At 43.9% G+C, this 21,882-nt stretch overlaps 1 pseudogene; it reads right to left on the reverse strand.

Moving 5' to 3' along the window:
* Positions 1–215: 215 nt before the first annotated feature.
* LOC117552334 overlaps positions 216–21,882 on the reverse strand; it is a 28,116-nt pseudogene continuing 6,449 nt past the window's right edge.

The raw sequence follows: 21,882 nt of genomic DNA on the forward strand, positions 1-21,882 counted from the left end.
TTTTATTTTCGTTGTCTTGTGTGTTCTGAATTCTGCATTTTGTATATTTTGTAAGTAATTATTTTTATCTAATTTTGATTCTCTTGTGTACTTTCAGTTATTTCATTTAAGGGAAAAAATAAATAAAAATGTTGTGCTTGTAGTTGTACATGTCGTGTATTAACATCAATAAAAATTTGATCACAAAAAAAAAAAAAAAAGCATATTAATTCAGTTCAACGCTCACATGAGGCCAGAACCTCCTTCTCCACGGATCCGTTCTTCTGGTTCTCCACAGAGAGCCAGTCCTCCAGCAGGAAGAAGAACATGTGGTCAGTCTGAGGGTCCCAGACCACGACTTGCTCCACAAACCAGGACGGGTCCAGACCTGAAGTCACACACACAGAGAAACTCAGTTAAGGTCTCCTATCATGCTATTTTTAGGCATATACAAATATATAAAAAACATGTCTATGAAGTGTTTTGCTCAAAATACCGATCATGCATTTTAGACATCCCTCATATCCCTCTGTTTCGACTTGTTAGAGAATTGCTGATTCTGGGTCTCAAGCTTTAAAAATGTATACCCAGAAACTGAGCTAAATGCTGCCGTGATTAAACGGCATCATGTTCTAAACCACATCAAGGATTATTTCTGAAACATATGGAGCTCAAATGCTTTTTCTCTGTCAGATTTACCACAAGCTGAGTTCCTTTTTGTATTTCCTGCTTCTTTACACATACTCTCTCCACTACAGGTTAGCTCTGAGTGTTAGCGATGCTTGCTAATGTAAACAAAGACCATATTACGTCCAAAACACGTCGCGCATTGTTTCTGATAGCGACGTTTCTGATAGGGCCGTGAGTGTAAAGCCCGCCCACATTTAAGATATTACGTCATATCGGACGCAAATCTGGATCAGCTCCGTTGTATCCCCGAACCCGAACAATATTATAATGTTTTAATCAAAAGGATATTTTTTGCAAACTTCACCTACCTGTGTTATCGTGCCAGATGCGGATCTTCCAGACTTCCCCCAGGCTCTCGTCTGTCTCCAGGTGAAACATGTCGAGGCCTCCTCTCTGAAACGCTCCGTCGCTCCGCAGGTGGCGAGCGCCGCTCTTACTCACTCCGTACAGACTGATGCCAACGTGTGCAGTGGTGCCTGATGGGTAAATTACAGTATTAATTATTTTTACAATATATAGTTATTTTTGTAGTTATTCTTAATTTATTTTAATTTTTTTTATAATTACTCATATTATTATTTTATTATGTGTTTAAGTACACAAATACTGAACATTCACATAACATTTTAAGTCATTCTTTCAAATGGAAAAACATGTTAGTCCTCTCTGACCTGCCCCTCTCCTGCGGCCGGTCTTCACCAGCACTCGGTACTGATGGAGGCCCCGGTCTGTCCACACAGAGGAACCCGGCTCAGCCTGGTTCTCTCCCAGGTGGTCCAGTTTGTGAGCGATGAGCCCCAGCAGCAGGTGGATCAGAACCAGAACCGCACACACCATCCCGACCAGAAGGTTACGCACCGGACCCCCCGGCTGAGGAGAGACGAGAGAGAGAAGAAGGAGCCTGATGAAGACTTCCCTTTATTGACTTTCCCTTTGATTTTTGTTGTCATTTTCTATCTTTGTGGAACTCAACATTTGCCATGCTTAGCACGAACACACAAATGCACAAATATTACAGTTTTAAAAAGAAAATGCACTGGTGTAATGCTTCTAATGCAGCATCTTAATGTCATGTGTACATCAACTGTCTTGATATGTCACTGTCGTCCATTCACGAAAAGTCTGGTATTACCAAGACTGAAGTTGGGCAGCTCACTCATACTTTTCAAACTGTATTTTTGTTATTAAAATGACAGGAAGCTGGGTGTTTTTTCTAACACAATAAAGCCAGTTTCTTAATGGATAACATTTGCAGAAACTCTTTCTGGAGGGAACTTAGCCTTCGCAGACCATTTAAATGCACAAAAGCCTAGGCTATATAAAACACTACAGGAAAGGGAAGGAATTGCTCCGGTGTAATGCTTTGTGTCTCACGTACCGGCGGCAGCAGCACCACGGCCCCGGGATGGAGGAACATGCTGGCCCCGAACATGGTGAGGTGCTGGGTGAGGCAGTGGGCGCTCTGCAGGGTGCTGCCCTCCAGAGGCTGCAGACCCTCACTGCTCCAACGCCTCTGCTGCAAGCTGTAGTACTGACACACTGCGCTGAACACACACATCGACACACACACCGGACCACCGGAGACCAGAGACGAGGACAGGTGGACGGAGAGAGGCTGGTCCGTCCGGTTCAGACTGTTGGAGGAAGATAATTCTTGTTAGGTAATTAGCTAGAGGAGCAACTGACAGGTGAGGAGTTTACGGTACATTATTGCAAAAACAGTGCTCATACTTGCACGTGGCAAAGTAGTAGTATTGAATGAATAAAATGGACAGTATTTTCCTCAGTTCACATATAGCGCCTTTTTCTGAGCGATAGCATATTTAAAAATAGTTTTCAACGTGGAGTTGCACCCAGAGTCCTTTTCTGAGAGCACCGCTATTCTTTTGCAACTGATCTGAAGGGTTTTAGTTGAACACATTTACATTTTACGGTTGATTATAGTGAAAAAACCATGACAAACACAAATAAAAAAGTAGCACAAATAGATAATAAAAAACAAGGGGGCTAAGCTCGTCTGTCTTATAAAAGCGTTGATAAGATGCTGAGTTATTATTACGAGAATTGTTTTTGATGAAACACTTGGAGGGGGTATTATTAAAGCCTCTCTGCCAGAAGAACACAGCGATACAGGAAAGACCAGCGACTCACAGTGGAGACAGGAAGATGGTTTCCTCCATGAAAGGGGTCGCATCAGACAGATTTAGAGCCCACTCCCTCACCAGGGAATCCCAGGATGCATTAGTCCCCGGCACTGCAGAGCTCACTTCTATCCGGACATGTCCCAGACTCACTGGAGTAGCTCCTGAATATGCATAATGCAGTTAGAAAACAGCCTTTGGGATTCATAATTCAGGCACAAACTCACAGATATACCATAGGGGTAATTAATATTTATGTAGGCGCTGCTTGACCGACTTTAAAATAAAGTTCATCGTCTTGATTTATAGACTTTAGACTTCCTGAAATTTCTAAATGTCATGTGTACGTCAACTGTCTAGATATGTCACATCCACTGTTATTCATTCAGGAAAAGTCTGGCATTACTAAGACTTGGGGAGCTCACTAACACTTTTCAACTGTATTCTTATTACATTATTGAAATGACAGGAAGCTGGGTATTTTTTCTTAATTAATACAAAATAAAGCCAGTTTTTTTATGGATAATTTTGGCACAAACTCTGGTATTTGAGCCTTTGCAGACTATTTACATGCACTATAGAAATCACTACAGGAAAGGCGAAAACCACCCCAAAAAGCATAATAGCGCCCCTTTAAGATCGTAGAAAAAACGGTTGGATCCAGTGAAAGGTAAATATTGTACTGCACCTGGGTTCAGGCTGAAGTTGAAGGAGATATATAACCCTGCGTTATCATCCAGTCCGTCCACAGCCTTGACTGTAAAGTTTAACATCCCTTCAGATGGCAACATCACCGTAAGACAAGTCCCATTCCCTGCTCCACCCCCATCATCCTGCCCAATATGGTGTTTGTTGGGCAGGGTGACCCGTATGGCCTGATCAGGGTCCAGATCCTGTATGGTGATTGGTTGACCTTCAGGTGTAGTGAGCTCCATTGCAACCAGAGAGGTGGAAATCGGAGGATCGGCTGCAGTCAGGAACGGATTTGATCCAATATCTGCGTCAAACAGAACCTGAACTATCTCAGTCTTCTGGTTCTGCAGGTGATCAGTAAGAGAGGAGGGGATGAGAAACTGACATTTATGAGAAGGTATGATCTGGTGTTGGTTGGACTTTTGAGTGCAGAGGAGTTCGGAGGGGTCTCCATGGAAAGAAACTGTGTTGATGTAGTCGTTGGAGAGCAAAAGAGGCGCCTTGTCATTAATTTGGGCGTGCATCAGGGAGCGCATCAGGGCCCCTGTGTGATTTAGCGCTAAGAGGACATTAGAGGACGCTAAATGAAGAGTGTCGTGGTGAGCACTGGAATCTCTGATAGATACAGCCGCCAAGGTGCTACCTGGAAACAAAGAGAACACAACAATATATTTGATTTGTTCATTTAACCCTTGTGTTGTGTTCGAAAGCTGTTTCCGTTCATGGTGTTCGCATGAAGTCCAAAACACTCAAATGTAATGACTATCATCCAATATTGATTTAACTACATCATCACTAACTTATTATGCATTCACAACCTCACGCTCCTGTTGTCATTTTATTATTTATGGCCCCAAAACACATATTGTTAAGTAGGAAATGGGATTGAATGAACTCATTATATTCCCTATAGTAAACACAGTGGATAATATGGACTAATATTAAAATACAATTTCCCCCCAAAACCTTTTTACAACTTTATATTATTAACTATAGTTCCAATAAAACAAACTAGAGGGTAGTTATTAGTGTTGTAGTACTCGAGACCGGACTTTTTAACGGTCTTGGTCTTGTCTCGGCCTCGGACCTATAGGTCACGAGATTTTATGTCAAGGCCGTCAAGACCGTTCTTATTCCATGGTCGAGACCACGGCTGCTGCTGGGGATGTGATTGGATGTAAAACTCCCTGTTAAAAAATTCAACCAATAACGTGACTTCACGTGACTCTGAATCTTTGCCCTCATGCGCCGCAATGTTTGTAAACATGGGACTGGTTTATAGCGGCTGCTGCCCCCCACCTGTCGCCACCCCCTTCACACACTCAGACGCTCTTGCAGTGAAGATGTCACGAAATGCATCAATCATTACATTTGGCTACACAAGCTACACAAATTGGCGTGTGTGTGTGTGTGTGTGTGTGTTAAAGGGTTTTCCTTCATCCTGTGTGTGTGTGTGTGTGTGTGTGTGTGTGTGTGTGTGTGTGTGTGTGTGTGTGTGTGTGTGTGTGTGTGTGTGTGTGTGTGTGTGTGTGTGTGTGTGTGTGTGTGTGTGTGTGTGTGTGTGTGTGTGTGTGTGTGTGTGTGTGTGTGTGTGTGTGTGTGTATGTTAAAGGGTTTTCCTTCATCCTGTGTGTGTTTGTCTACAAAAGTGGTTGGTTTGTTTTTTGTTTGTTGCTTAGACCTATATACCGTAAAATGTATATTATGATGTTTTATATTACTTTCTTACTATGTTACTGTTTTATATGAAAAGGATGACTTTTTGAATAAATATGATGAAGTTGAATTGATATCTTACGTATGTGTGTCTTTTTATGATGATCTGGATCTTTCAGATCAAATTGACTCTGGTATCTTACACATGGTATTGTAAGTGTATCATGTAGTGTTGGATTCCCAGTACTCTGGTTCCGGTCTTGACTCGGTCTCGCCCTTGGTCCTGGTCTTGACTTGGTCTCGCCCTTGGTCCTGGTCTTGACTTGGTCTCAACCTCTTAAAGTCTTGGTCTTGACTCGGTCTTGCCCTTGGTCCTGGTCTTGACTTGGTCTCAACCTCTTAAAGTCTTGGTCTTGACTCGGTCTCGCCCTTGGTCCTGGTCTTGACTCGGTCTCGCCCTTGGTCCTGGTCTTGACTTGGTCTTGCCCTTGGTCCTGGTCTTGACTTGGTCTTGCCCTTGGTTCTGGTCTTGACTCGGTCTCGCCCTTGGTCCTGGTCTTGACTTGGTCTCAACCTCTTAAAGTCTTGGTCTTGACTCGGTCTCGCCCTTGGTCCTGGTCTTGACTCGGTCTCGCCCTTGGTCCTGGTCTTGACTTGGTCTTGCCCTTGGTCCTGGTCTTGACTTGGTCTTGCCCTTGGTTCTGGTCTTGACTCGGTCTCGCCCTTGGTCCTGGTCTTGACTTGGTCTCAACCTCTTAAAGTCTTGGTCTTGACTCGGTCTCGCCCTTGGTCCTGGTCTTGACTCGGTCTCGCCCTTGGTCCTGGTCTTGACTTGGTCTTGCCCTTGGTCCTGGTCTTGACTTGGTCTCGCCCTTGGTCCTGGTCTTGACTCGGTCTCGCCCTTGGTCCTGGTCTTGACTTGGTCTTGCCCTTGGTCCTGGTCTTGACTTGGTCTTGCCCTTGGTCCTGGTCTTGACTTGGTCTTGCCCTTGGTCCTGGTCTTGACTTGGTCTTGCCCTTGGTCCTGGTCTTGACTTGGTCTCGACCTCTTAAAGTCTTGGTCTTGACTCGGTCTCGCCCTTGGTCCTGGTCTTGACTTGGTCTTGCCCTTGGTCCTGGTCTTGACTTGGTCTCGACCTCTTAAAGTCTTGGTCTTGACTTGGTCTTGCTACTCTCCGGTCTCAGTAATGTCTTGGTCTCGTTTAAGGTAGTCTCGACTACAACACTAGTAGTTATTACATCATTTTAACTTGAAACGGGTCATGGGAGACCCGAACACAACATAAGGGTTAACCATGAGATTATGAGTGATTCATGCATGAGATACTTTTTGAAAAGCACCTATGATGTTGAGGATGTTCCTCCCTGTTTCCACCGCTGACAACACACCAGGACTCATCTGCTCCTCCATGACATGGATCATCTTCCCAACAGCTTCCAGAACCTTCTCTTGGCACTTTTCACACACAAGTTCACTTGGAACAGCCTTCAGAAAACAGAAATAGATGTGTCTTTTGCTATTTTTATGCTTAAATGTTAAAAAGATGGAATAATCTGTACGATGTTAAGCTGTTGTGTGAAATATCTTTGTGTCTTTTTGGTCTCTTTTCCTCCTTTCTGTGTTTGCAAAGAATACAGTTGGCACTACACATATTTTCTAAATATTTAGGACTGTGAATGATAGGGAAACAAACAGTGGTTACTTACAGTAGACAGTGACAGAGCTGAGCTGATCTGATCTACATTCAGCATGGAGTTCACTGGGAGAGACGCCAGGACTCGGGTCACATTTTCCCGAATCTCCCTTCTGTCCAACAACGTCACGGCAGTCTGTCCAGCATCCATCTGTGGACAGATTGGGTTTGACTCATCATTAGTTTAAAGGTCACTTATTATGCAAAATCCACTTCTTCATGTCTCTTCTACATCAACATGTGTCCCCTCTTCTTCATGTCTCTTCTACATCAACATGTGTCCCCTCTTCTTCATGTCTCTTCTACATCAACATGTGTCCCCTCTTCTTCATGTCTCTTCTACATCAACATGTGTCCCCCTCTTCTTCATGTCTCTTCTACATCAACATGTGTCCCCTCTTCTTCATGTCTCTTCTACATCAACATGTGTCCCCTCTTCTTCATGTCTCTTCTACATCAACATGTGTCCCCTCTTCTTCATGTCTCCTCTACATCAACATGTGTCCCCTCTTCTTCATGTCTCTTCTACATCAACATGTGTCCCCTCTTCTTCATGTCTCTTCTACATCAACATGTGTCCCCTCTTCTTCATGTCTCTTCTACATCAACATGTGTCCCCTCTTCTTCATGTCTCTTCTACATCAACATGTGTCCCCTCTTCTTCATGTCTCTTCTACATCACATGTGTCACCTCTTCTTCATGTCTCTTCTACATCAACATGTGTCACCTCTTCTTCATGCCTCTTCTACATCAACATGTGTCCCCTCTTCTTCATGTCTCCTCTACATCAACATGTGTCCCCTCTTCTTCATGTCTCTTCTACATCAACATGTGTCCCCTCTTCTTCATGTCTCTTCTACATCAACATGTGTCCCCTCTTCTTCATGTCTCTTCTACATCAACATGTGTCCCCTCTTCTTCATGTCTCTTCTACATCAACATGTGTCCCCTCTTCTTCATGTCTCTTCTACATCAACATGTGTCCCCTCTTCTTCATGTCTCTTCTACATCAACATGTGTCCCCTCTTCTTCATGTCTCTTCTACATCAACATGTGTCCCCTCTGTGGAAAGAGACTCTGAAAGTTTCAGGAACAAAGATTCTCTCTCTTTTTTATCCATTTCTATAAAAACCTGTCTGAAAATGAGCTGATCAGATTTTGGCCACTTTATGATGTCATAACGGTGTTTTGTCTTGTGTAACCATTAGCCAATCAGCAACCAAGGTAACCCCCTCCCCCCTCTTATCACCTGAATCTCCTCCTAGAGCACCATTGAGCTCCAAATATCTCTCATACCTCATTCACACCAACGCAACTCCGGTTCAAGCTCTGTGCTAGAGCTTTTCAGGTTCAGAACCGGTTCTTCTGTTTAGCTCCGGCTCTTTTCACACCGCCCAGAGTCCGACTGGTGCTGCGTCATTGCGTCATCGTTTGCGTCATGACGTAACCGTTTGCGTGCCTGCTTCATAAAGCCAAACCGCGCGGAAACCCCTCACAGCTGACACCGACAACAACAACAATGGCCGATTGTGCTCCAGCTTCCTCTGTACCTCTTCGGAAGACCAGATTCCCAGCAGGTAGCTGGTCTCTTCAGTGGACCACTGCTGCTTGTTAAGTTTCTCCATCGTTGTGTACAAACTGGATAAAACGCGGGCTTTTTGTTGTTGTTCAGGAGTTGATCTGCCCCTGCCCCCGCCTCGACGTAAGCGTGACGTATGCGGTGCTTTTGCTCTGGCCGGACAATTTTTTGGTGCTCGAAATGAACCGCATTCCGGAGCTAAGAGGCTGCTCCGCTGCGGCGTGAACAGGAAAACCCGGTGCTTTTCAAGCTCCAGCTCCGAACCGGCCCCGAAACACCGTTGGTGTGAATGAGGTATCAGAGGGGCGTGGGGAGGGTTTCCTTATTTTCATCTAAAGTAACAGACAGAGAATCAGCACTTTGGAAACAGGGCTGAAACAGAGGGGATTATGGGTAATGCTGCAATGATCTGTTTGGTGTTTCAGCCAATCAGAGACAGGCTCTGTATATATCTGAGACCTGTGATATATTGATGAAAAACAGTATAATAGGGGACCTTTAATCATAGTCAGCTGCCATTTCATGCACTTGCAAATGGGACCTGATTGAGCTGGCTGGTGAGAGCGATGGAATAAGGGATGATCTCTTGAGGGTTTCCTTGTTGGACTAAAGCCCAAAGATCTGTCTGGCTCTTGTTTCTCAGCCACTGACCGGCTACTGCATCCTTTGGAGGAGTTTCAACCGTCAGCATTCTGTAGAAAAGAGGAAACAGAGACTGTGAGAGTTCACAAAAACCCACATTCGGCATAATCTGTAAACAACTTAAATATTGTTCCTAAATGTAGATGGACAATTCGAGTATAGGGACAGGTGTGGCACATGACAAGTTGTGATGTTATGCTTCGGCTCCTGTTAGTTCCTGGTTACCTGTTCAGAGCAATGACTTTTGCCCCCAGATGGTCTTCTACCAATAAAGTAACTGAGATAACTGATGTGCTTCTTCCTTGGCCAGGACTTCCCATTGGAACCAGACTGCCATATTTTGAACGAGTACCCCTAGGAAAAAGAATGAAGAAATAAAAGACAAAAGAGCTTAAGTTGTTCGGGTCAAAGACATTTGGTTGCAGACTCTGTAGGCAATGGGACTTGATTTGTGTCTGTTTGTAGTCAGGTAGTTTTGATCAGTCATGCTTGAGAATGCTTTGGATGGATGCAGGTAAACCTTTAGTGGGAAAGAGGAGGAATGCAGCAACTAAAACGCAATCTTGGATCCATCGGATATCGTCTGACGATGATTTAAATCTCTATTAGCTCGGCCTACTTTCTACTTGGGAAACAACCAATAGTAGACATTATCTCTCTCTATGGGATCCACTTTCTCATTGTTGTTAATCAACCTTTCAACAATGACTGGTGCATGGAGGAGGACGTCTTTGTTGGATGTCCATTATCAGTTTCCCGGATATCTGACGGCAACACTCGTGACATTGGACAGGAAGCGAATTCAAATTCTTACTTTTTAATGCTATTTCTAATGTGTAGGTTAAAGGTCACCTATTATGCAAAATCTACTTCTTCATGTCTCTTCTACATCAACATGTGTCCCCTCTTCTTCATGTCTCTTCTACATCAACATGTGTCCCCTCTTCTTCATGTCTCCTCTTCATCAACATGTGTCCTCTCTTCTTCATGTCTCTTCTACATCAACATGTGTCCCCTCTTCTTCATGTCTCTTCTACATCAACATGTGTCCCCTCTTCTTCATGTCTCCTCTTCATCAACATGTGTCCTCTCTTCTTCATGTCTCTTCTACATCAACATGTGTCCTCTTCTTCATGTCTCTTCTACATCAACATGTGTCCCCTCTTCTTCATGTCTCTTCTACATCAACATGTGTCCTCTTCTTCATGTCTCTTCTACATCAACATGTGTCCCCTCTTCTTCATGTCTCTTCTACATCAACATGTGTCCCCTCTTCTTCATGTCTCTTCTACATCAACATGTGTCCCCTCTTCTCCATGTCTCTTCTACATCAACATGTGTCCCCTCTTCTTCATGTCTCTTCTACATCAACATGTGTCCCCTCTTCTTCATGTCTCTTCTACATCACATGTGTCCCCTCTTCTTCATGTCTCTTCTACATCAACATGTGTCCCCCTCTTCTTCATGTCTCTTCTACATCAACATGTGTCCTCTTCTTCATGTCTCTTCTACATCAACATGTGTCCCCTCTTCTTCATGTCTCTTCTACATCAACATGTGTCCCCTCTCTCCATGTCTCTTCTACATCAACATGTGTCCCCTCTTCCTTCATGTCTCTTCTACATCAACATGTGTCCCCTCTTCTCCATGGTTCTCTTCTACATCAACATGTGTCCCCTCTTCTTCATGTCTCTTCTACATCAACATGTGTCCCCTCTTCTTCATGTCTCTTCTACATCAACATGTGTCCCCTCTTCTTCATGTCTCTTCTACATCAACATGTGTCCCCTCTCTTCCTCTTCTTCATGTCTCTTCTACATCAACATGTGTCCCCTCTTCTTCATGTCTCTTCTACATCAACATGTGTCCCCTCTTCTTCATGTCTCTTCTACTCAACATGTGTCCCCTCTTCTTCATGTCTCTTCTACATCAACATGTGTCCCCTCTTCTTCATGTCTCTTCTACATCAACATGTGTCCCCTCTTCTTCATGTCTCCTCTACATCAACATGTGTCCCCTCTTCTTCATGTCTCCTCTACATCAACATGTGTCCCCTCTTCTTCATGTCTCTTCTACATCAACACGTGTCCCCTCTTCTTCATGTCTCTTTTACATCAACACGTGTCCCCTCTTCTTCATGTCTCTTCTACATCAACACGTGTCCCCTCTTCTTCATGTCTCTTCTACATCAACACGTGTCCCCTCTTCTTCATGTCTCTTCTACATCAACACGTGTCCCCTCTTCTCATGTCTCTTCTACATCAACATGTGTCCCCTCTTCTTCATGTCTCTTCTACATCAACACGTGTCCCCTCTTCTTCATGTCTCTTCTACATCAACATGTGTCCCCTCTTCTTCATGTCTCTTCTACATCAACATGTGTCCCCTCTTCTCCATGTCTCTTCTACATCAACACGTGTCCCCTCTTCTCCATGTCTCTTCTACATCAACATGTGTCCCCTCTTCTTCATGTCTCTTCTACATCACCATGTGTCCCCTCTTCTTCATGTCTCCTCTACATCAACATGTGTCCCCTCTTCTTCATGTCTCCTCTACATCAACATGTGTCCCCTCTTCTCCATGTCTCTTCTACATCAACATGTGTCCCCTCTTCTTCATGTCTCCTCTACATCAACATGTGTCCCCTCTTCTTCATGTCTCCTCTACATCAACACGTGTCCCCTCTTCTCCATGTCTCTTCTACATCAACATGTGTCCCCTCTTCTCCATGTCTCTTCTACATCAACATGTGTCCCCTCTTCTTCATGTCTCCTCTACATCAACATGTGTCCCCTCTTCTTCATGTCTCCTCTACATCAACATGTGTCCCCTCTTCTTCATGTCTCTTCTACATCAACATGTGTCCCCTCTTCTCCATGTCTCTTCTACATCAACACGTGTCCCCTCTTCTTCATGTCTCTTTTACATCAACACGTGTCCCCTCTTCTTCATGTCTCTTCTACATCAGCACGTGTCCCCTCTTCTTCATGTCTCTTCTACATCAACACGTGTCCCCTCTTCTTCATGTCTCTTCTACATCAGCACGTGTCCCCTCTTCTTCATGTCTCTTCTACATCAACACGTGTCCCCTCTTCTCCATGTCTCTTCTACATCAACATGTGTCCCCTCTTCTTCATGTCTCTTCTACATCAACATGTGTCTCCTCTTCTTCATGTCTCTTCTACATTAACATGTGTCCCCTCTTCTTCATGTCTCTTCTACATCAACATGTGTCCCCTCTTCTTCATGTCTCTTCTACATCAACATGTGTCCCCTCTTCTTCATCTCTCTTCTACATCAACATGTGTCCCCTCTTCTTCATGTCTCTTCTACATCAACATGTGTCCCCTCTTCTTCATGTCTCTTCTACATCAACATGTGTCCCCTCTTCTTCATGTCTCTTCTACATCAACATGTGTCCCCTCTTCCTCATGTCTCTTCTACATCAACATGTGTCCCCTCTTCTTCATGTCTCTTCTACATCAACATGTGTCCCCTCTTCTTCATGTCTCTTCTACATCAACATGTGTCCCCTCTTCTTCATGTCTCTTCTACATCAACATGTGTCCCCTCTTCTTCATGTCTCCTCTTCATCAACATGTGTCCCCTCTTCTTCATGTCTCTTCTACATCAACATGTGTCCCCTCTTCTTCATGTCTCCTCTTCATCAACATGTGTCCCCTCTTCTTCATGTCTCTTATACATCAACATGTGTCCCCTCTTCTTCATGTCTCTTCTACATCAACATGTGTCCCCTCTTCTTCATGTCTCTTCTACATCAACATGTGTCCTCTCTTCTTCATGTCTCTTCTACATCAACATGTGTCCCCTCTTCTTCATGTCTCTTCTACATCAACATGTGTCCCCTCTTCTTCATGTCTCTTCTACATCAACATGTGTCCCCTCTTCTTCATGTCTCTTCTACATCAACATGTGTCCCCTCTTCTTCATGTCTCTTCTACATCAACATGTGTCCCCTCTGTGGAAAGAGACTCTGAAAGTTTCAGGAACAAAGATTCTCTCTCTTTTTGATCCATTTCTATAAAAACCTGTCTGAAAATGAGCTGATCAGATTTTGGCCACTTTATGATGTCATAAGGTTTTTTTGGCTTGTGTAACCATTAGCCAATCAGCCCCCCCCCCCCTCCCCAGACAGAGAATCAGCACTTTGGAAACAGGGCTGAAACAGAGGGGATTATGGGTAATGCTGCAATGATCTGTTTTGGTATTTGGAGCCAAACACTTCAGAGACGTGTTCTGTATATATCTGAGACCTGTAACATATTGATGAAAAACAGTATAATTGGGGACCTTTAAGATCACACGTCATGGTCTATAAATAGCTGTTAGTTGAGGCCTGTATTTACCTGTACAGAGTGAGTAAGGGGCACACCGGGCCATTGGGATGACATGGTGCAACTTGGAAGGTGTAAATCAGCTGAGAGGTCCTGCTTTCATCATCTTGCCACCCTGCCAAAAGACAACAGATGTTAGCAAATCCCGTTCAGTTTGATGGATAAATCACTCTTTCTCTAAACTGCAGGATTTCCTCAATTCAGAGTTGAAACACTTCCACTCAGTGTTACCTGAGCAGTTGTAGGTGACCACCGTCTCCAGCAGACGTATATCTGACTCTGGACTGACTTCACAGAGGCCTCCATGAGGGGGATTGTTAGGGTGAATCGTCAGGCTGGCGCTACCCCAACGCCCTCTGCCAGGCTGGGACACATTGAGAGTGAAGGTGTAACTCTGTCCTGGTTGTAGGACACCTGAACGCACCACCAGGTTAGGAGAGTGTCTGCCGGTAGATGTGGAGACCTCGTTTAGGTCAAGGGTCACGCCAGTCTGGTCCTCAGCACTCCATTTGTACTGTGAGAAAACGCTTCAGGATGAATGTCTTGTGACTGTCAGCATCATTCTTGGATGCCATCAGTAAACCATAGTACTGATTTCAAATTACAAACAAATTCCTTAAACACATCGACACGAGATAATTAAAAAGATAATGAATAAAGCAGAGACTACAGCAAGGGGGGAACAGTTTTCACTACCACTGCCTTTCCATGAACTCTTTTGCAACAGAATATTCCAAACATTTTTACTTTAAGATCAAGTTTCTTCGTTGAAAGTGGGAAGTTATTGTCCGATTCATTACCTGAGCTCGATCGTCACACTGTCCACATTGTCCTGACAGTACAGTGGGGGTGGTATAGCTTATTTGGTGAGGGGAGGACAGTAGAGAGCAGGACACGCAATCCACAATCACAGGAAACACAGGAGCTTCACTCATCGTCACCTGTAGGTTAGACATAGAGGGAAGAAGTGTATTTTTTGGCTAAATTCATTGGTTTGTCTACCGTAACTTCCACAATTGCCAGTGTCTCCAAAACTATTTATTTGCAAGAGCAATGTTAAGATAGAGGGAGATGTGGGGTTATACTCACCGTCTGGTTGAAGGAGACAGGACTCCTTCCTGCTTTGTGTACCGTAAGGGTGAAAACGTAGACTGTGCCTGAGTGCAACTGAGTGCCAAGTACCGTCATTTTACTGCTGTTAGTCGTCTTAGGCTGCTTTGCAAAATGAGACTCGGTTGAGTTCTGAAAATACAAACACGTGGGTCTTAGTATCACTTATATAGACTGTTTTTCAAATATATATTCTTATTCATCCTTAGGAGGATAGTAGTAGCTAATGTATTCTTCATAAAGACAACTAGGAAGATTGAGGTCACTTTAAAGGTCCCCTATTATCCTGTTTTTCATCAATATATCACAGGTCTCAGATATATACAGAACATGTCTCTGATTGGCTGAAACACCAAACAGATCATTGCAGCATTACCCATAATCCCCTCTGTTTCAGCCCTGTTTCAAAAGTGCTGATTCTCTGTCTGTTACTTTAGATGAAAATAAGGAGCCCCTCCCCACGCCCCTCTGAGAGAGATTTGGTTACAAAGAACTCAATGGTGCTCTAGGAGGAGATTCAGGTGATAAGGGGGGGGGGGGGGGGGTTACCTTGGTTGCTGATTGGCTAATGGTTACACAAGACAACACATCGTTATGACATCATAAAGTGGCCAAAATCTGATCAGCTCATTTTCAGACAGGTTTTTATAGAAATGGATCAAAAAGAGAGAGAATCTTTGTTCCTGAAACTTTCAGAGTCTCTTTCCACAGAGGGGACACATGTTGATGTAGAAGAGACATGAAGAAGAGGGGACACATGTTGATGTAGAAGAGACATGAAGAAGAGGGGACACATGTTGATGTAGAAGAGACATGAAGAAGAGGGGACACATGTTGATGTAGAAGAGACATGAAGAAGAGGGGACACATGTTGATGTAGAAGAGACATGAAGAAGAGGGGACACATGTTGATGTAGAAGAGTCATGAAGAAGAGGGGACACATGCTGATGTAGAAGAGACATGAAGAAGAGGGGACACATGTTGATGTAGAAGAGACATGAAGAAGAGAGGACACATGTTGATGTAGAAGAGACATGAAGAAGAGGGGACACGTGTTGATGTAGAAGATACATGAAGAAGAGGGGACACGTGTTGATGTAGAAGAAACATGAAGAAGAGGGGACACATGTTGATGTAGAAGAGACATGAAGAAGAGGGGACACATGTTGATGTAGAAGAGACATGAAGAAGAGGGGACACATGTTGATGTAGAAGAGACATGAAGAAGAGGGGACACATGTTGATGTAGAAGAGACATGGAGAAGAGGGGACACATGTTGATGTAGAGGAGACATGAAGAAGAGGGGACACATGTTGATGTAGAAGAGACATGAAGAAGAGGGGACACATGTTGATGTAGAAGAGACATGAAGAAGAGGGGACACATGTTGATGTAGAAGAGACATGGAGAAGAGGGGGACACATGGTGATGTAGAAGAGACATGAAGAAGAGGGGACACATGTTGATGTAGAAGAGACATGGAGAAGAGGGGACACATGTTGATGTAGAAGAGACATGAAGAAGAGGGGACACATGTTGATGTAGAAGAGACATGAAGAAGAGGGGACACATGTTGATGTAGAAGAGACATGAAGAAGAGGGGACACATGTTGATGTAGAAGAGACATGAAGAAGAGGGGACACATGTTGATGTAGAAGAGACATGAAGAAGAGGGGACACATGTTGATGTAGAAGAGACATGGAGAAGAGGGGACACATGTTGATGTAGAAGAGACATGAAGAAGAGGGGACACATGGTGATGTAGAAGAGACATGGAGAAGAGGGGACACATGTTGATGTAGAAGAGACATGGAGAAGAGGGGACACATGTTGATGTAGAAGAGACATGAAGAAGAGGGGACACATGGTGATGTAGAAGAGACATGGAGAAGAGGGGACACATGTTGATGTAGAAGAGACATGGAGAAGAGGGGACACATGTTGATGTAGAAGAGGGGACACATGTTGATGTAGAAGAGACATGAAGAAGAGGGGACACATGTTGATGTAGAAGAGACATGAAGAAGAGGGGACACATGTTGATGTAGAAGAGACATGGAGAAGAGGGGACACATGTTGATGTAGAAGAGACATGGAGAAGAGGGGACACATGTTGATGTAGAAGAGACATGGAGAAGAGGGGACACATGTTGATGTAGAGGAGACATGAAGAAGAGGGGACACATGTTGATGTAGAAGAGACAAGAAGAAGAGGGGACACATGTTGATGTAGAAGAGACATGGAGAAGAGGGGACACATGTTGATGTAGAAGAGACATGAAGAAGAGGGGACACATGTTGATGTAGAAGAGACATGAAGAAGAGGGACACATGTTGATGTAGAGGAGACATGAAGAAGTGGATTTTGCATAATAGGTGACCTTTAACAGAAAAAAGGCCTTTACCACAGTCATGGAGGTCCAGTGGTACTGCAGTGTACCATCCACTCCTGGCTCTTCATCAGGGTCTTCAGACTCAGATCCGTCCAGGACGAGATCACTGAGGCTGGGCCAAAGTCTGTTTGATCCTCCCTTGATAACAGCGACCAGCGCTGAGTGGACTACTGTAACGCTGATGTTTCGTTGGACAAGTAAAGGCGTTCCCTGGAGGGAAGCGGTGAACACCAAGCAATACTGTCCCAAATCCAGAGTATGCTTTGGGAGTAAGAGAAAGGGTGACGATGCATCTACCTGGTTTCCAAGAATGACTTTGTTCCCAGTGAATTTGGTACAATCTGACTCCTTAAGTATCTCCCATAGGTACGCAGCTTTGTAAGTAGAGCAGTTAATGTCCACGATAGCTTCAAAAAAAACTGATTCTAGACCTGAAGATAGTCAAATGGCTCTGGATAAGAGAAACTTGAGGGCTTGAACAAAGGAGCTCCTCCACTTGTATGTGTAGCTGTCTAGATACATGGCTGACACTGTTGAACACTTTGACCACAACCATGTATTTCCCACGGATATAATAAGTATGATTGACTGTGCTTAAGTCTGTTTCCAACCTCTCATTGGAGTCTCCAAAGTCCCAGAGGTATCTTGGATTGCTCCGTCCATTCATCTGTGCAGAAAACTTGATAGCATGTCCAACAAATAATCTTTCTGAATGACAGACAAGCATCACCTTCTTAACAGGCCACTGAACGGTGGCAGTATCATTTACCTTCTTTGAGCAGACACCATTGGTAGCAATCACGCTAACAGACAGTAAACCACTTTCTGCAGGAGTAAAGATCACTTCCTGTCCTGTGAACATGGTAGGCTCAGACCCCAATGAATTAAATACCCAGGTGTAGTTTACAGGAAGTCCACTTTGAACTTCTGCCCTGAACCCGGTTCCTTTCAGAGCCTCGAAAGCATCAGAACAACAGTTCACAAGTCTCAGACCTTGAATGTGCTCAGTGACCAGAATGCTTGAAGACACCTCAGAACTGCTGACATGGTTCCAACCTTTCACCGTTACTAGATGTTTCCCTGCAGGAAGGCTTGATGTGGTGAACCGCCCTTCAAGAACGCTCTGACTACGAATCCAGTCTTTGTTTTTAAAGGTTATAGCAAAGCTGACATTGCTTCCCTTGGAGATTGTTGGAATAACAGTAACTTGTTCCTCCGTGCAGAAAGAAGACTCGGAAATGTTCAACGTTAGACCCTCGATTGCATCCTGGACTGTGACACTGTGTGAAACCATCTCCCAGTTGATCCCATTGGAGACATTCAAAGACACCTGATAGATGCCTTCATATGGAAACGTGTAGATGAAGGTCTGATCGAAAGCATTATAAAGATTAGCACCTTTTACTTCCCAGTTCCAGTGCAGATCACTTCCCTTCCGAATAATCCCATGGAGTTGAATAGCAGAACTTGCAGGGGCATAAACGGATGTGTCTTTGCTTCAATCTTAAAGTCCACTTCTTGGATTCCCTCCTGTATATTCAACTCTTTGGTGACATTGCATTGGCTGAGGACATTTTGAACCAACACTCTAACAAGACAATGACCAACAGTTGTAAAAGTGTGGAGAAGGAAGGATGGATGTGTTTGCAAAGGTGAAACACCAGAAATCACATACCAAAGGTACTCCAAATCTGAACCGGTAACCACCGATACAGAGATATTAACTACTTTCCCTAATGCCACGACATTTGATTGTGTTGTAATGTGCGCACCTGTAACACGCTGTACTGCCAACAAGGAAACAACACTGGTGGCCTCACCCAACTTGTTAGAAGCTCTTAACTGAACTGAAATCCTTCCAGGAGATTCAGCCAACATCTGAAAAAGCTCTTGATCACCAGTAAATTGATGGTTTATTCCGCTTTGTGTAGAGAGCCATTGATAAGAGACATTGGATCCCTTGGTGATCGAGGCAATAAACACTAGTACCTCTTGGGTTGGTACGTATTTAACATTTATCAGGTTCTGACATTCAATTTGAAGACCCTCTATTCTTCAAAGACCTCAACTACAATAGCTGCTTCCTTTCTACTCACCAAGTTCTGTGCTATAACTCGTACTTGATACACTCCTGGTTTCAGGAAAGCAAATCTAAACTGATAGGTCCCCCTGTATGTTTGAGGATATACCGTCTACAGTCCAGTAGTAAATGGTGCTACTGATTGCACTGCTAATTGCTGAGATGAGTGTTTCTTCTCCAACTGCAGCATAAGGCTGGTTGGTGTGAAGAGAAAGGTCTGAAATAGCATTTACAACATTGACTTGAAGGGTCACAGAATCACGGCTAACGGCGTTAAATGCTGTCGCGGTGACTGTAAACTGACCTGTTGTGGTAAAGACATGTGACACGTTTTTGTTCTGTTCAACAGGAGATCCATCTCCAAAGTCCCACAGCACAGACACATTGCTACCAGTGCAAGAAGCAAGCCAAAATGATGCTAATGTGTTGACTGTCTGTATGATACTTTCACTATCATGCCCCACAGACAGGTCACTTACAGGGTGTTGAACGGTGATACTAGCTCTGGCTGTTTTGTTGCTAACAATGTTACTTGCTGTTACTAAAACCACTTCCACACCTTCATCCCTAAAGGTAAAACACTTTTGAGCATTTTCTGTCACAGCAATGAGGCTAGAGGAGCTGTTGAACCACTTAAATTGGTAACCTCTCATCTGTACAGGTAAAACTAACACCTTGAAGCATACCTCTTCCCCTACTGCCACTACTTCCTTTGGTGGCTGCACTGATACGTTGGTTATTCGCGATTCGATACAGATACTCGTTTTATATGATACTGATGTAACAGAACTCAACACAGTCAGACTAATATGACAAATCCCATGGTTTAGGAAGGTGTGCATGGCTGTAGATTGCCCCGTTACTACAATCAGAGACGAACCATCTTGAAACAGCCAATGGAAAGTCAGATTGGATATGTTCCCATTCACCAAAGCAGTAAACTGTATTTCGTTTCCACTCATGACACATGTTGTAGGGAGAACTCCACTAACAGCCAACTTATAGACCTCCACACTGATGGACTGATGAGCTTTGCTGACAGTATTCGAGACAGTTACATCTACCGTATAGTTTCCTAGTAATACATAGACATGGGAGATGGAGCCATCTGAAAGGTTGCCCTGAAAGGATCCATCGCCAAAGTCCAAATCCCACGTTAAATTACTACCAGTCGTCACTGTAGCTTGGAAATCTGTAGCTATGTTTAGTTCACTGGGTCCATTGTAGCTGACTGTTAATCCAGAGATTTTCTCCAGAACTTCCACCATTATCCAGGAGGTCATGACTGTCAGGGTGTTGTTGGCACTCACTGTGACGTTGTAAACCCTTGCAGAAATAAAACTGTGGTTGACTTTATGGTGGATGCTTTGGAGAGATTCAGAGCTATCGCCAAAGTCCCATGTATAGACGACAGCGTAGGTCGAGGGCTCTACTGTAGCTTCAAGAATAAGAGTCTGATTGACGAGAGGTACAGGAACGTTGGAGGAAATAAAGAGGTGATTTAATTGAGGGCGAACCCTTATCTTCTTGGAGGCGTCAGTGTGGGAATATTGATTGGAGACTTGGACGTGAAGTGTGTAGTCATCTGCATAAAGAGACATAATAAGTACAAAGCACAGTTTTCAGAACCAGTGTCAATCTTCGACCAAAATAAGGACATTATTATATCTAAAATTGATTTGAAGGAGAAATGAAAATAATATTTAGGTTGTGATTCTATCTTCCCAAGGAATGTACGTAGGGCCACTATCTATTATCCAATTTCCTTTTGCACTGGTTTGATCTCCATCAACGTTTTATGGGAGTTTTCAGGCTCTATCGCTGCTAAAGGCTCCTCTATCTTCTTGAGGTAGATACAAAGTTATTTAGACGCTTCCTTTTACTCAGCAGGGAGAAAACAGTGGGTTTATCAAACATCTGCTTACTTGTCGGGTCTGGGATAATAAGTGGTGAGAATTAAGCACATGAATATGTTTCAGACTTTAAAACCTCCCAAACAAAAACAATTAATACAATCAACCCCCCTGTGTGTTTACCTGGGATGGGATAGGTATAGTTCACAGAGTCCTGGACATACACTTGTTTCTCTCCTCTCTCCATGAGCCCCTCCGTTGTTTGGCATGGAGCAGCCTGTGTGTGGGTAACCTCACTTCTGCCATCCCCAAAATCCCATCTAGGGTTAGGGTTAGGAATGAATGAAATGAAACGATTTAAGGCTATATGTTCGAAAAATCTCACTCGTCACTGAGTTTCAATCTCAGGATCCATGTATTTATGATCCTCTCCAGAATGGAAGGAGTCATCACATACAGAGCATCAACTAGTTCCTGAACAGTGTCCTTCACATGCTGATATCCAAGAGAGGGAGTTACACAGTCACAAGATGGAGGAATAGAAAGCAGTATTCAATGTTTACTTCAGATTAGCTCCACATCAGAAATGAGCATGCTTGATGTCTCTCTCCATAGAGGCTGAATCATCATGTTAATCACATAGCTATCATATGACTCAAACAGTCCTGATGCTCTTCTAGGTAATCACACATCCTGTCATGAACACAGCTGCAGTTGGGATACCTTTGTTATCATGTGTACTCTGATATTTGAAGAGTACATTCAGTATTTTACCAAAACTATCCAATGTTTTTATCATAGGATATCTGAGGGTACAAAATGCAATGCTTTACCTGAAGGTGACTGGCAGGGAGATGTCCACTTTGACCCTGAGAGTGTAGAGGTGTGTAGCATCCACAGCTATGACCTCCCTGACCAACAGGAGCTGTGGATCAGACAGTGGGATAATTTCATCAGCAGTCAGGAGGGTTTGTTGGCTCTGGGAGCTCACAGGGTTGGAAGCTGTCACCTA

The sequence above is a fragment of the Gymnodraco acuticeps genome, unplaced genomic scaffold, assembly GCF_902827175.1.
Source record: "Gymnodraco acuticeps unplaced genomic scaffold, fGymAcu1.1, whole genome shotgun sequence".
Classification (NCBI taxonomy): domain Eukaryota; kingdom Metazoa; phylum Chordata; class Actinopteri; order Perciformes; family Bathydraconidae; genus Gymnodraco; species Gymnodraco acuticeps.